Source organism: Spermophilus citellus (assembly GCF_964194105.1).
Source record: "Spermophilus citellus genome assembly, chromosome: 12".
NCBI classification, from domain to species: Eukaryota; Metazoa; Chordata; class Mammalia; order Rodentia; family Sciuridae; genus Spermophilus; species Spermophilus citellus.
Genome location: NC_138198.1, coordinates 114,845,969 through 114,858,965, shown reverse-complemented (window position 1 = coordinate 114,858,965; position 12,997 = coordinate 114,845,969).

The window sequence follows — 12,997 nt, the reverse complement described above, 5'->3', positions numbered from 1 at the left end:
ACCTTGCAAACTCAGAGTTGGAGGTAGTGTGAGCATCAGTCTGAGTCATGTTAATTGGAATGGCAAGGAGATATGGTTATTTTTATACGATTTGCAATTCATGAGTGTGTGGATCCAGATGAGGAAATTGTTTCTTTTCAGTACTCCCTTCTGGATTTCCAAAGTGCATGCTCTCTGCCTTCTCCTGCACCTTTTCCCACCTTCTGCCCCTAGCAATTATTCATTCAGTTCCTCTGCTTGACCTTGCAGATCTGCATTCTACTTGGCCTAAATGTGCCACATTCTTTTGTCTTGTAACTTCCAACAAGATATTGATTCGCTCTATTAGGTGTTTTCTCAAAACAATATATGTGTATGTTAAGGTATTAGTAGCCTATCGTTAAAGAAATGTTACAGAATTAAGACACATTAGGCCTGGATATGGTGGCCTATGCCTGTCATCCCAGTGACTCAAGAGGCTTGAAGCAGGAGGATCAAAAGTTTGAGGCCAGCCTTGGCAATTCAGCAAGATCTTGTCTCAAAATAAAAATAAAAAGGGCTCAGTGATAGAGCACCCTGGGTTCAAATCCCAGTCTTGAAAACACACACACACACACACACACACACACACACACACACACACACAATTAGTAGCTACCAAAGAAACCCACAAAAATAGCCTTTTGGGAAATACTATTTGGTACGTTTTCTCTCTTGGTTTTTATAGTCTTTTGTTATTTTTTAAAATCATGGTAAATACATATAACACAAGATTTACCACTAGTGACACTTGGTACATTTACCATATTGTACACCGTCAGCACGATCTAGTGCAGAACATGTCCATCACTCCTAAAGGAAACCCTGCACCCACTAAGTAGTCATTCCCCTGCCCCCGTGCCTGGCAACAGCCATCTGCCTTGTCTCTCCATGGATCTGTCCATTTTTGGATATTTCATATAAATGGAATCATATGCATGTCACCTATTGTGTCTGGCTTCTTTCACACAGCATGTTTTTGAGGTCCTTCCATGTTGCAGCATGCGCCAGCACTTCATTCCTTTCAGGGATAGCTAATATTCCAGTACATGGATATACCGTGCTTTGTTTATCCCCTTACCAGTACTGGACACTGAGTTGTTTCTGCCTTTTGTCACTTGTGAACAGTGCTGCTAGAAACATCCGTGTGCACAGTGTTCTTTGAACATCTGTTTTCAATTCTTTGGAGTCTGTGCCCCATAGTGAAATCACTCTAAATGGGTGACTCTGTGTTGACATCCTCAAGGAACAACCAAACTGTGTTTGCAGTGGCTACACCACTTTACACTCCCACCAGCAATGCGTGAGGGTTCAAATACCTCCATATCCTCACCAAAGCTTGTAGTTTTCCTTTTTAAAATTTTGTTGTTATTTTTGGTGGTGCTAGGGACTGATTCCAGAGCCTTCCATGTTCTAAGCAAGAGCTGAACCCCTGAGCGACATCCCAGCCCTGTTATTTTCCTTTTAAAAAAAAAATTATGGCCATCCTAGTGGATGTTCCCTAGAGTCTTTTTAAAGCACAAATATGATTGTGGCAGTGCTTCTCCAAGTTTCATGTACGAATGATATTAAAATCTAAATTCTGATATAGTCAGTCTGGGTGGGACCTGAGATCTCATGTTTTTGACACGCTCCCGGGTGTTGCTGGTGCCACTGGTCTGCTAGATTGGTTTATTGGCAGAGGTCACATAAGACTATACTCATCCCTTGCTTGACACCCTCCAGTTGCTATCCACTGCCATTAGAGTACACCATGTTTAGAAGGCTGCTGCCGGTCCTTCTGACCTTCTCCCCTAGCCATCTCCCCTTCTGACCAGTCATTCTGGGCTTCTTATGTGCTCTTTAAATGTGCCCTGTCTCTCCCACCTCAGGGCCTTTGCACTTGCTGTCCCTCTGCCTGGGATGCTCTGCCTCTTTATCCTCCGGAGCCTGCCTGTTTATCACTCAACCCTCAGATCAAACGTCTCCCCAAAGAGAGCCTTTCCCAGAGCTATCTACCCAAGGTACCAGCTTTCCCTGCCCACCACTCCCCCTGTCACCCTATCTCCTTTGTCTGGTTTTGTTTGTTTGTTTTGACAGCACTTATCGATGTCACAGTTTGACCCTTCCTTAAAGATGTTGAGAGTTTTATTGTGCTGGGGCTCAGAAAATGATACCCCTGAATGAAGACCTCAAAAACAGACTGTGGGACCAAGCTTCCCTGACCCTTCTGTCCTCCCTGTCTGCTTCTCCCTTCCCGTCCACCAAAAGCAAGCCAGAGAACTAGAATCTCTCTTCCTCAAGGCCATAGAAGCCAGAACCCTTTCTCCTCAATGCAAGCTATGAAAACTAAAGCTATTACCTAACCTCCTCCCACCTTTCTGTCCTGGAGGTGGCCGGGAAGAAATTCCCTGGCTTGCATTGTCTGACAGTAGATCTTAAGACGCCCATTTCAGAGTGTGAGGAAGAAATGCTAGAACTGAGGGGCCAAGAGAGACCTGGACGCCAGGACTTGCTGGGTCCCCTGCAGTCTGTTTCCACCAGCTCAGACCCTCTGAGTCCCAGCACATTTTACACGGCCATCTCTGGGCCATTGAACCTGAGCACAAACCTGGACGGTTCACCATGGGCCTTGGGGTCTTCATATAAAACCATGATCAAACTCACTTGTCACACTCAGTTTCCTCTTGTTAACCTGCCATTGCTTTAGGGATGTCCCCCATGACCCTTTCTGATGGGCAGGGAAGGAATCACCCACTTTCCCGTCCTCCAGTTGTTTCTCTGTCCTCACTGCGTGCCAAACACCAGGGCTACAAGACCTGGTCTCTCTTCTTCGCTGCCCTGTCTCTGTGGCCTATAACAGTGCGCAGTCTTGTTACCTAGGCACACCAGGTACGCTTGCTGAATGAGTGTCAGGGCCACCTTCTTGTCCATTGACATGGTTTTCAGCTGTGGCCAGGGATATCTGAAATTTAAACCAGAGAAGGTCATAAATCATTACTGGAATTACAGACATGGAACGCCTTCACACAGATTTGCGGGCCATTGAAATAGCGCAGACAAAATGCTGCAGTTGATCTCAAGCCTCCTGATTGGCCCAGGCATTGTCTGTGCTCCTAAATTTACTTTCTGCCTTAGCCCTCTTAAATCTGTTTACAAAGACTCTGAGAGAGGAAGATAGGATGTTCCTTTGGCAGTTCTAGTTCCCTTGGTAAACACGTACGGCTCTGTGGACATCTCCTTTGGCACTGTACCACGCCCACCCACTCAGGGGCACGTTTTCCCCATGTATCATCTCTTCAATATACAAGAAAGCCTTTCCATTCCCCTTGGTGGAGCTGCCTTTGGGCCTAACGTCTTCGAATTTCTTGGGACCTTCCTTGGGGCTCTGCCTGCTACTCATTCAGTGACCCTGTTTTGGGTTTCAACTCCCAGAGTGCTTTGAGCCTTATTTATCATACAGGCTTCCTTTTGTCTCTTCCACTTTCTGTGAATGTTGGCTGTGGATTTCTGTGTCAGTCAGCTTTCCTTCACTCTACAAAATACCTGAGATGAGCAACTTATAACAAGAAAAGGTTTATTTTGACGGACAGTTTTACAAGTTTCAGTCTATGATTGTCCCCCTGGCTTTGGGCCTGTGGTGCCATAGCATGGTGGGAACAAAAAAGAAGAGAAAGCGGCCAGAGTCTCATCCTCTTCAAGGCTGCATCCCCAGTGACCAGAAAACCTCTTAAAGTTTCCACCCCCACCCCCACCCCCAATAACACCAACCTTGAACACATGGGCTTCTGGAGGACGTTTCAGATCCAAACTGTAGCAATTCGCCTTTATCACTTCATGGTCATTGTCATTGTTTCCTAAATAAATGTCCCACTCAAACGACAAGACCCAGAACCCAGGCCTGTCACACTGTTGCTGAACACAGGAAGGGGACACACTGTGGAGGGTGCAGCAGGGTTCTGAAGTGTTTAAGGACGGGAGAGGAGTAAGGGCTCAGAGCTGTAGAATAAGGAGCAGAAGAGGAGCCCAGAATGACTACGAAGTTATAGAAGGCTTTAAATTAGTCCATTAGGAAAAAACAGATTAAAAAAATACAAAGAGAAATTGATGAAGAGAGGAAGAGCGAGAGGAAGCAGAGGACTCCAGAATTTTCCACTCTCAAGTTCCTTGTGAACACGCTGTTGATTTTCTTTCTACCTTATCACAGTGTCTCCCTGGTCCGTGGCCTCAGACCTCTCTGCCACCTTTACTGACTTGGCCTAAAATCCTCTTCTGGAGCTTATCTGGGCCACCTTATCTTACTTTCTGATCCAGTTTGAAGTGACAAAGACTCTGAGGGACAATATCACCTTTGTCTCCTCTTCCACAGGTCCCTTGGCCGCTCTCCTAGGCTGGTGTGGGAACTGAAGCTGCCCTTTAGGAAAAGCCAGGTTGTGGGGGTAATTAGGTCATAAAAAGAACTGAAACCAGTGGATTCCGTGGGAGACCAGGCAAAATTCATAAATAAAGACTGGCCTGGCTTGAACTCGCCATAGGGTAGGAGCAGACGTGTTGGCTTTGTCTAGCAGAACAATGACACTATATCCATTCTCTAAATGTTTTTCCTCCCTGGCTTTTTGAAGCATTTCTTTTCTATCCCGGATCATTCAGTAGCAATATAATTGTTAGATCCATTTTCCAGGCTCTAACAGGTTTGGGAGCCAGTTACCTTTCCCAGTTCATTAACTGACTGGCCTTCGCATTAGCAGCCCCACCATTGGGGGTTGCCTTGGAGACAAAGCTTCCTGTGGGTAATCCAAGATTATCTAGCTCTTTGTCCTACATGTGACCCATAATTACTTGCTAAATGAGAATGGTTTTCTGAAAATCACAAGCGGAGGTTAATATGTTCTTCCAGAACTGGTCAAGCTAAGATGACAGTGAATTCACAGGGAATTCAAGTTACATGATCCCTGAAGGCGTCTCTTTGAGTAAGAAGATGAACTCTCCCCCTGGGAGGCACTGCCCCCCCACAAAGCCCCTGTCACTCAGGGAACCTCCGCCTGCTTTTCTGGTTGTGGTTTAATCTCAGGACAATTCACTATGTCAATATTGAGCAGATTCATTATGGTGCAAGTTCTGCATCCATTTGTCTTTGATAACTAACTGCTTTAAATTTAAGCACAAATTTGTTTCATAATTGCAGTTTTTTTACTCTATATGTACGCAAGTATAATGCACCAATTTGAGAAAAGCAAGGAAAAAAGAGGAAACTATTAAAAAAAAACAGAAAGTAAACAAATTGGGTAAAAATGTTTGGGCACGAGAGTGTCTTTCCTAACATTTTATCGACCTCAAAAGGAGATTAGCAGAAAAGAGGGACTCTTAGAATGCACCTAATGAGGTGCCTCTTCTAATGCTTTTTTTTTTTTTTTTAGAAGTAAGTGCCATGTAAGTAAATACAGGTATTGAATGAGAATTATCTCGAGAGATTGTACACCAGCATTACTGGATTTATTCACCTAGACTATAAGTGACTGAGTAGAATTTCAGAAGTAAACAACAACAAATCACTGTCTTAAATTTTTAAATAGTAAAACCAGTTCTCAACATTAAAATCTCAAACTAGAAACAGTACAGAATCTAGAATCTCACAAGCACCTGTTCAAAGGGCATTTAGGAAACCGAACTAAATTGAATTGTGTTAGAATTAAACATCATTGTTGATTTGACACTTCAGATCATTCCTTCAGATTTCTGAAGGGGTTGTTGGCAGATCAATACCATCTTATTCAATCCAAATGCTTGACTGATTGCATATCAAGCTTTGTGTGGTCACAAACATGTTGCTTCTGCTAGGTCCCAACTTTACAAATGCTTAAGCATCTCTTGTGGATGAAGTGCCTTGCAGCCTGCATCTTGTTGGACTGTAGTAGTCTAAATAGAAAGTAGCAAAGTCCTGTGAAAATCACTGTTACGTTGGCTCCCATCTTAATCATGTATCTTAAACCCCAGGACATGGACTTTGTGAGACATTGGATTAGCTGTCACACTGAATCTTAGAGGGAAGTTTGGTAAATGCTGGTGTGGTTACCAAGGGAAAGTAAGATGTTCTTGGACAGTGTTTTTATGTAATTTCGTTTTCTAAAGTGTGTTCCACCAGACCCAAGTCCTGCAACCTATCATTAAGTGTTATGCAAAAAGGTTCTGGTATCAAATGACCTTGAGAAAAGTTGGGTTAAAATACAAAAGTTTTTAATTAGGCTTCAATTGTTTTAAATGAGGCTGATTTAAAACATTTAAATTAGGCTTCACCACTAAAGAACTCCTATGAACTCTTAACACTTAAATGTGCATTTTCAAAGCTCAAGTCTCCTAAACTTCTTTGCTTAAGGATTGCCATTCTCAGTAGCATCTCTTAGAACCCAGGAGTTCCAAGGAGCACCTTTGGGAAGGAAACACCTTTATATTTTTATTTTCCTGGCCTTGACTGACAGCTTCAGATAAAACCAAACTAAAACAAAACAAAAATGATGAATCAAATATCTCATTTTTGCCCTTAAAACCTAATTTCTTTTAAAAGATTATGGAATGTCTTGATTCTTTTTATAGTTTACTGATTTCCTTCAATTCAGTAATTCAGTGATTACTACTAACCCCCACCTACAGGAGATCATATTATTTTTCAAATTATTCCAAATATATGCTGCCCCTCTCTGTGACAGAATCATCTGGACCTGCTCCATTGATGTCATGTGATGGCCAATACACTGCAAGTAAAAGTGACACGTGCCACCTCGGAGCACAAATTCAGCAGCCACCACGTAGCTCTGTTATATTTTCTCCTTCTTCTATCTGAACAGCCCTTCAACTTCCTTTAGCTCCTACTTTATGAATGTCCCAGGAGGAAAATGTGGAGCAGAACCTTAGCAGACTTGCACTCAACATGTCACGCATGTGAGGAGGCTGTCCAGTTTGCAAGGCATTGAGATCTGGTAAGTCCCCCACCCTTCCTTCTTCAGCCTGTTTCCAAGAACAAGAGAAAGTGATACTCATGCTGGGGGACAGGAGATGTCCTACCTTGCTCACTCTACTTCCTGCCCAAAAGGTTCCTGCTGCCCAGCTCATCTTTTTCAAAGCCCTATCCAACTCCATGAGAAAACCATTCTTCATCTCCACCGCTGCCAACGTGGCACTGATGGTTCTCTCCCTTCTCTCTCTCTCAACCCCAGACCAACTATCCAATTTCAGTGTGCAGAGACTTATCTTCATCTTCCCCCCACTCCCAAATGATGAAGCAGGTCTGGGCTTGGGGGATCCAGTTTTAAGTAACACTCTCAAGTGACCTGGATCCATCTCTTCTGAGGACACTACTTGGAGAAGCGCTGTCGTGTAGAGTACAAGGCACCATTTAGTTTGCACACCTGACTCCAGGCACTCAATTGTGTCTTCCTTGAGAGCAGAAACTGAATCTTGCTTAACTTTGCAGCAAAAACACCTAGATTGGCTCATGGTGAAATGTTAATAAAGTAGAAATTTATGTCACAATTTGTCTTTTGAGAAACTTTCCTACTATAAAAAGCTCAATCTGAAGACTACCTTCCAAGAATTATTCTTTGGTAAGAACCAAATGAAATAAATCATGAGACAGCAGACATCCTTAGAAATCAGGTAGATTGTGGTCATATATAAATAAACTCTCATTGTCAATAAACTTCTCTATTCTGTACTTTTTCCCTAAGAGAACTCTATCACCTCCCTCAGAACCTATTTCAGTACTTCACCACTGTGCTTCCTTAATAGGAAATACTTTCTTTACCTGAACTTAGTTCTGAAGTCTGAAAACAATACTCTCATTCAGTGCCTGTTATGGTTTGAATCCTCCCTCTGAAACTGTTATGCTCGAATTCGGGACCCCCAAAGACCACCAAAGACCCAAGATCGATGTAAGCTGCAAAGAGGTGTTTATTGCGAGCTAGCTCGGTCCTCTGCGAGCACACACAACAACTGGTGACGCTGAGAGGCCCCGAGCTCAGGGTTTGCAGCAGTTTTATACATTCTTTGGAGAAGGCAGGGACCCCCACATACATCATAGCATCTCTTAGCAAATCATCACACACCGCGGGAAAATCAAATAACAATTCTAAAACATGATTAGCACATTCACTGGCGGGAACAAGTTGGGTAGGGGTGATTGGTTACTACAAGAGGGGTATTCATTTGAACTGATTGGTTTAAGCCAAGAGGGATGTACATGCTGAACTACATGGTTTCCCAACGTGTTATCAACCACCATAAACTACTGGGAGGGTCATCTGGCATCCCAGGTATTTCCCTGTCTCATGCTGATTGGTGGCTGCTAGGGGGTTGCTATGGGTCCCCACCTAGCCTGACTGAGTCAGGGACACCTGGCGCAGCAGATCTCTCCTGTTATTTGTAGATAAACCACTTAGCAGGGTGGGAATGTGCCTAGGAGTGCTCTGTGGGTCTTTCCAAGGACAAAGGTGATGTCCCTTCCTTGGACAGGCTTCGCTCTGAGGTAGAGGCTGGTTTTTCAAAACTCATGTTGAAGTTGGGACAGTATTTAGAGGTGGGACTTCGTTGACGTTGCTTTCACTCTGCTTTACCCCTGGTCCAACAAGCAGGTCCTGGACGGGTTACAGGGTATGAAAATGCAAAGGGGTGCATGCAGCTCCCCAGTCCCCTGAAGACCAGCATTCTGTGCAGCTCGAGGCCATGGTAGATGGCACCAGCAAGGGGGCTCCTCAGGACAGAGAGGCCCAGAGCTTCAGTCTAGGTAGGGACCACCCCAGCCTTCAAGGACTGACATGCCATCCTAGACAGCAAGTTTGCTGTGCCTTAGTTGCCCCCTTCAGTGCCTCTATTTCATGGCATTATTGGGCCTAACACAGGCCTAGTCTCATCTTCCTTGCCAATAACCCCCCAGTTGGTGTTTGAAGATCCAGGAACTAACCTTCAACAAAGAAGCTAAGTGACCTTAGCCAAGACAGCCATTGGGTTCTGTTCTCCTGCTTCCTGATTATTTCAGGGAAAGGCCTATGACCTAATCAGTTTACAAAAGCGAGTCTGACAACTTTTCAAGGGCATGCTGAGACAGTGCTACTCTCCTTTGGTGCAATCTGGAAGTGCTGCAATCATTTTGCTATCATCAGAGAGGGAGACTGAAGATGGAGCTGATGCATGGAGGAAAGCAGAGGCTGAAGCCCTGATCCAACCATGCCTGAAGCTTAACTGCCACTCATCTCTTTCACTTATATGAGTCAATGCTCTTTATTGCTCAAGTCAATTTGATTTGGGTTCTCTCTCTAGGCCACTAAAATCACCCAAATTGGTTTAGATCTTAATTGTTCCCTTTGGAATTTTGTTTAAAACAAACAAAAATGGGAGCCAGATCCAGTGGTATCTTCCAAGTCAGAAACCTTGCCTCGACCTCAGATGTGCTTGGGTGACAGCTCTGGTAACAAAATGTTATACTGGAACTCAAAATCACAGGGAGGGAAAATATTAGGTCGTTTACAGCTCAGATCAAGTCTATGGCCATCTATGGAGCAAGGACAGATACTTCAGGGTTTTGGGTCCCTAGGGCAGCAGAAAATAAAAACTGGAAGATTCGCTGACTCTACCCATCCCCAGTTGCTTTACCACATCACATGTAGGAGACACAATGTAGGATTATATGCTTTGCTTGTAGCCTTGGTTTCAATAGAACACTGCTAAGGAGCTTCAGCTGGGTCAGCATTTTTAATATCTTTATTTTTAAATATGCAAAGTAAATAAAGTTGCTATAGTTTTTTAAACAAACAGTATTGTGTCCCATTAATCTCTGTACTTTCCTTTCAGTCTTAAATATTTGGGGGTCGGGGTGGGAACAAGAGTCTCAGCTGAAGCATTTCTGTGAAGCTCTTCTGACAAAGTTGAATTTCAACACTCCAGAACCTTCTTAAGAGTTAGGAAGAGACTGGGGGAAATGATGGGTTGGGCTTCAAACTTTTAAGAATTGTGGCAATACGATCAACTCTCTGTGGCCACCTTTTCTGTGCTAGCAAAAAGTGTCTGGAATGTCCAAAATTAATAGAACCATCTGGGGCTGGGGAGGTAGCTCAGTGTTAGAGCACTTTCCCAGAATGCATGAGGTCCTGGGTCTCACCCACAGCACTGAAAAATAAAAAGGACTGTCTCATTTATTAAAATATATATATATATATATATATATATATATATATATATATATATATATATATATATATCCATCCCATGGTACAAGTTGATGCTGTTCTCTTGGGTGATCCCAGGGACAAGGAGCACATTGTAGACATCTTTTCCTCTTGGTAACCCTCATGTGCCAAGGGCCCCTGAGAATCAGTGGATTGTTTTTTAGTATTTAGTGATCGATTGAAATTTCCTTTGTCTGAATGATTAAAAGTGTTTGTGAAATGTTATTCATAATAATAAAAAGCCAGAAACAATTCAACTGTCTTTTAAGTTAAAAAAGTTATGATCTGTCTATATGATAAAATACTAAGAAGTAATTAAGCACTTCCTAGACCGCCAAAAAGCCACTCCTCCGGGTAGATGCTGTCTTGCAGACCCCTGGCCCAAAGACTAATGTCTACCCTCTTTTGTCTCTTGGACACATTCCTGCTCAGGACACAGTGGTACTGGATAGATTAATGCTTAGAAACATGGGAAGATACCCAAGTATATTGTTGAAAGAAAAAAGCTTACAGCATAAGGCTATATCACATGATTTCATTTTTTAAAATTCAAGGGCATATATTTTCAAATATAAAGAATAGGAATTTTCCAGAAGGATGTACATCAAACTATTAATCATCAATTGCCTCTGAGAGTAGGGTCAGGGCACAGATTGTTTCTACCTTATACAGTTCTTCATTATTTTAACTTTTACAATAGTATATTTAGCATTCATGATTTTTATCAAAATGTACTTATATTAAAGTTATAAATGGGCCTCATTAAAAACCACCCTCGTTTGTAACCCGGCTTTGCAATTATGTCCTATACATGCAGAGAAAACAATGACTTCGTACAACATGAAGGGGGTGACCTAGGGAGAACTCTATCCAACTCTACATTTGTCTTCCTTAGAAAACTTGCATCTTGTATCTCTGCTGATTAAAAACTTATTACTTAAACTATGGCATAAGATGAATTGGAAACTCTTTGGGTTTATCTTGTTATCATGTCCTTCTAATTTGGATCATGTGTGCATTTTGGTTTTGTTTGTTTGGTTTTTGGTCATTTTCTTGTGCTTTTGTATTAGCTAAGCCCACCAATAAAATATTAAGAAATATTAAACAATAGTTGTGATAATTAGCATCTTTTCTTGTTACCAACTTTCATAAAATGCTTCTAAAATGTTACTTGTAAGACTAATGTATGTAAGTATACTCATACGATGTTGGTGGGACTGAAAATTAATACAACCACTATGGAAAGAAGTATGGAGATTCAAAAAAACTAGAAATGAAACTATGATAGGACCATCCCCCTTCTTCATATTTTCCCAAAAGAACTAAAATCAGGATACTACAGGGATAGAGTCACATCAAGTCACAATAAACAATTTATGGAACCAACCCAGATGCTTGTAAACAGATGAATGGAAAAAGAAAATGTAGCTATATACACAATGGAGTTTTACTCAGCCTCAAAGAAGAATGAAATTTTGGCATTTGAAAAACATCATGCTAAGTGAAATAAGCCAGACTCAGTTTAATTTGCTTGGTTGTTAAAACAACACTGTTGAAACAAATACAGTGTTGTTTTAACAACCAAGCAAACTAATCTGAAATTATCACCATACATTTCTCCTAAATAATTAGGAGAAATTGCCACACGTTTTTACCTTTTAAAGTAGATTTAATGTCCTGCTATTATGTGTTTAACAAACATTTTCCCCCTTAAGGAATATAATGAAAAAAATCACCCCAAGGCAAATTTCGGCAAAATAGTGGATGTTCCAAGTTATTGGAATCTGAAATAAAATGAATTTATTGAATTCTTGCTATTTTCTGAAGAGGACGGGAAGCAAACCCTAATTCTGCCCTGAATTAATGAGGCATTTATTTTCTGGTAGGAGATTCACATTGCTGAGCATTCATTATTGATGAAAGACTCTTTATAGTGTCATCTTGCCACAGGTGTCACAATGCCAGGTGGTTTGAAAGAATTAAGGTAAAAAGATATTTCACTTTTAAGCCACCTAACCAGTAGCTGCAAGAAACCATTGTTATTACCTCACATGCCACTGAGATTTCTTTGTGTTCCCAGAGTGAATATAATTCAGCATTCCAAAAGACTTTGTCCTAAGGAATTCATAAAAAGCTCCTAAGAACTCTGGGTTAGTAGCACATAGCAGAGGGCACTATTTTCTCCCATGTGCACATTCTCCTTTCTGTAGATTCAGCTTGATTCCCAGTTTAAATGTTTTGCTCAAACTCTCTTTTCCCGTCCTTTCTCATCTTGTGTTGGGAAATCAATATCTGCAAATATTTATTCTGCAGTCAAAATGGCAAGAATACCACGGAGCAGATAAAAATGTTTTCCTCCCCTCTCCAGACATTTCTTTCTCTCTTCTTTTGCTTTCCATTCTCCTGAGTCCCTTTTCTTCTTCTCCTGTTTCCTCTCAACTGTTCTATGAATATGTCAAAGGGATTGAAAAATGTTTTGCCCCATTGAAGGTACAAAGACTCACATCATTTCTGACCTTTTCTAATATGAAGAAAGTCTCATTGGTTCTGTGTTAGAGCAAACAGTGTTACTGGTGTACACACTTTATCAAAGCTCTTAATTTGAAAAAAAAAAAGTTAAGGATTGGCATGGGACCAATTAGTGTTATCTAAATAGCAGGACCAGGAAGAGTAGCTTTGCATACATTGACTTTATAAGACAAATATTATTTGGAAGCTTATGGCCTCCACATGACATATTAATACATACACAAAAGATCTTGGTGCACACTATGTCAAATATGGCG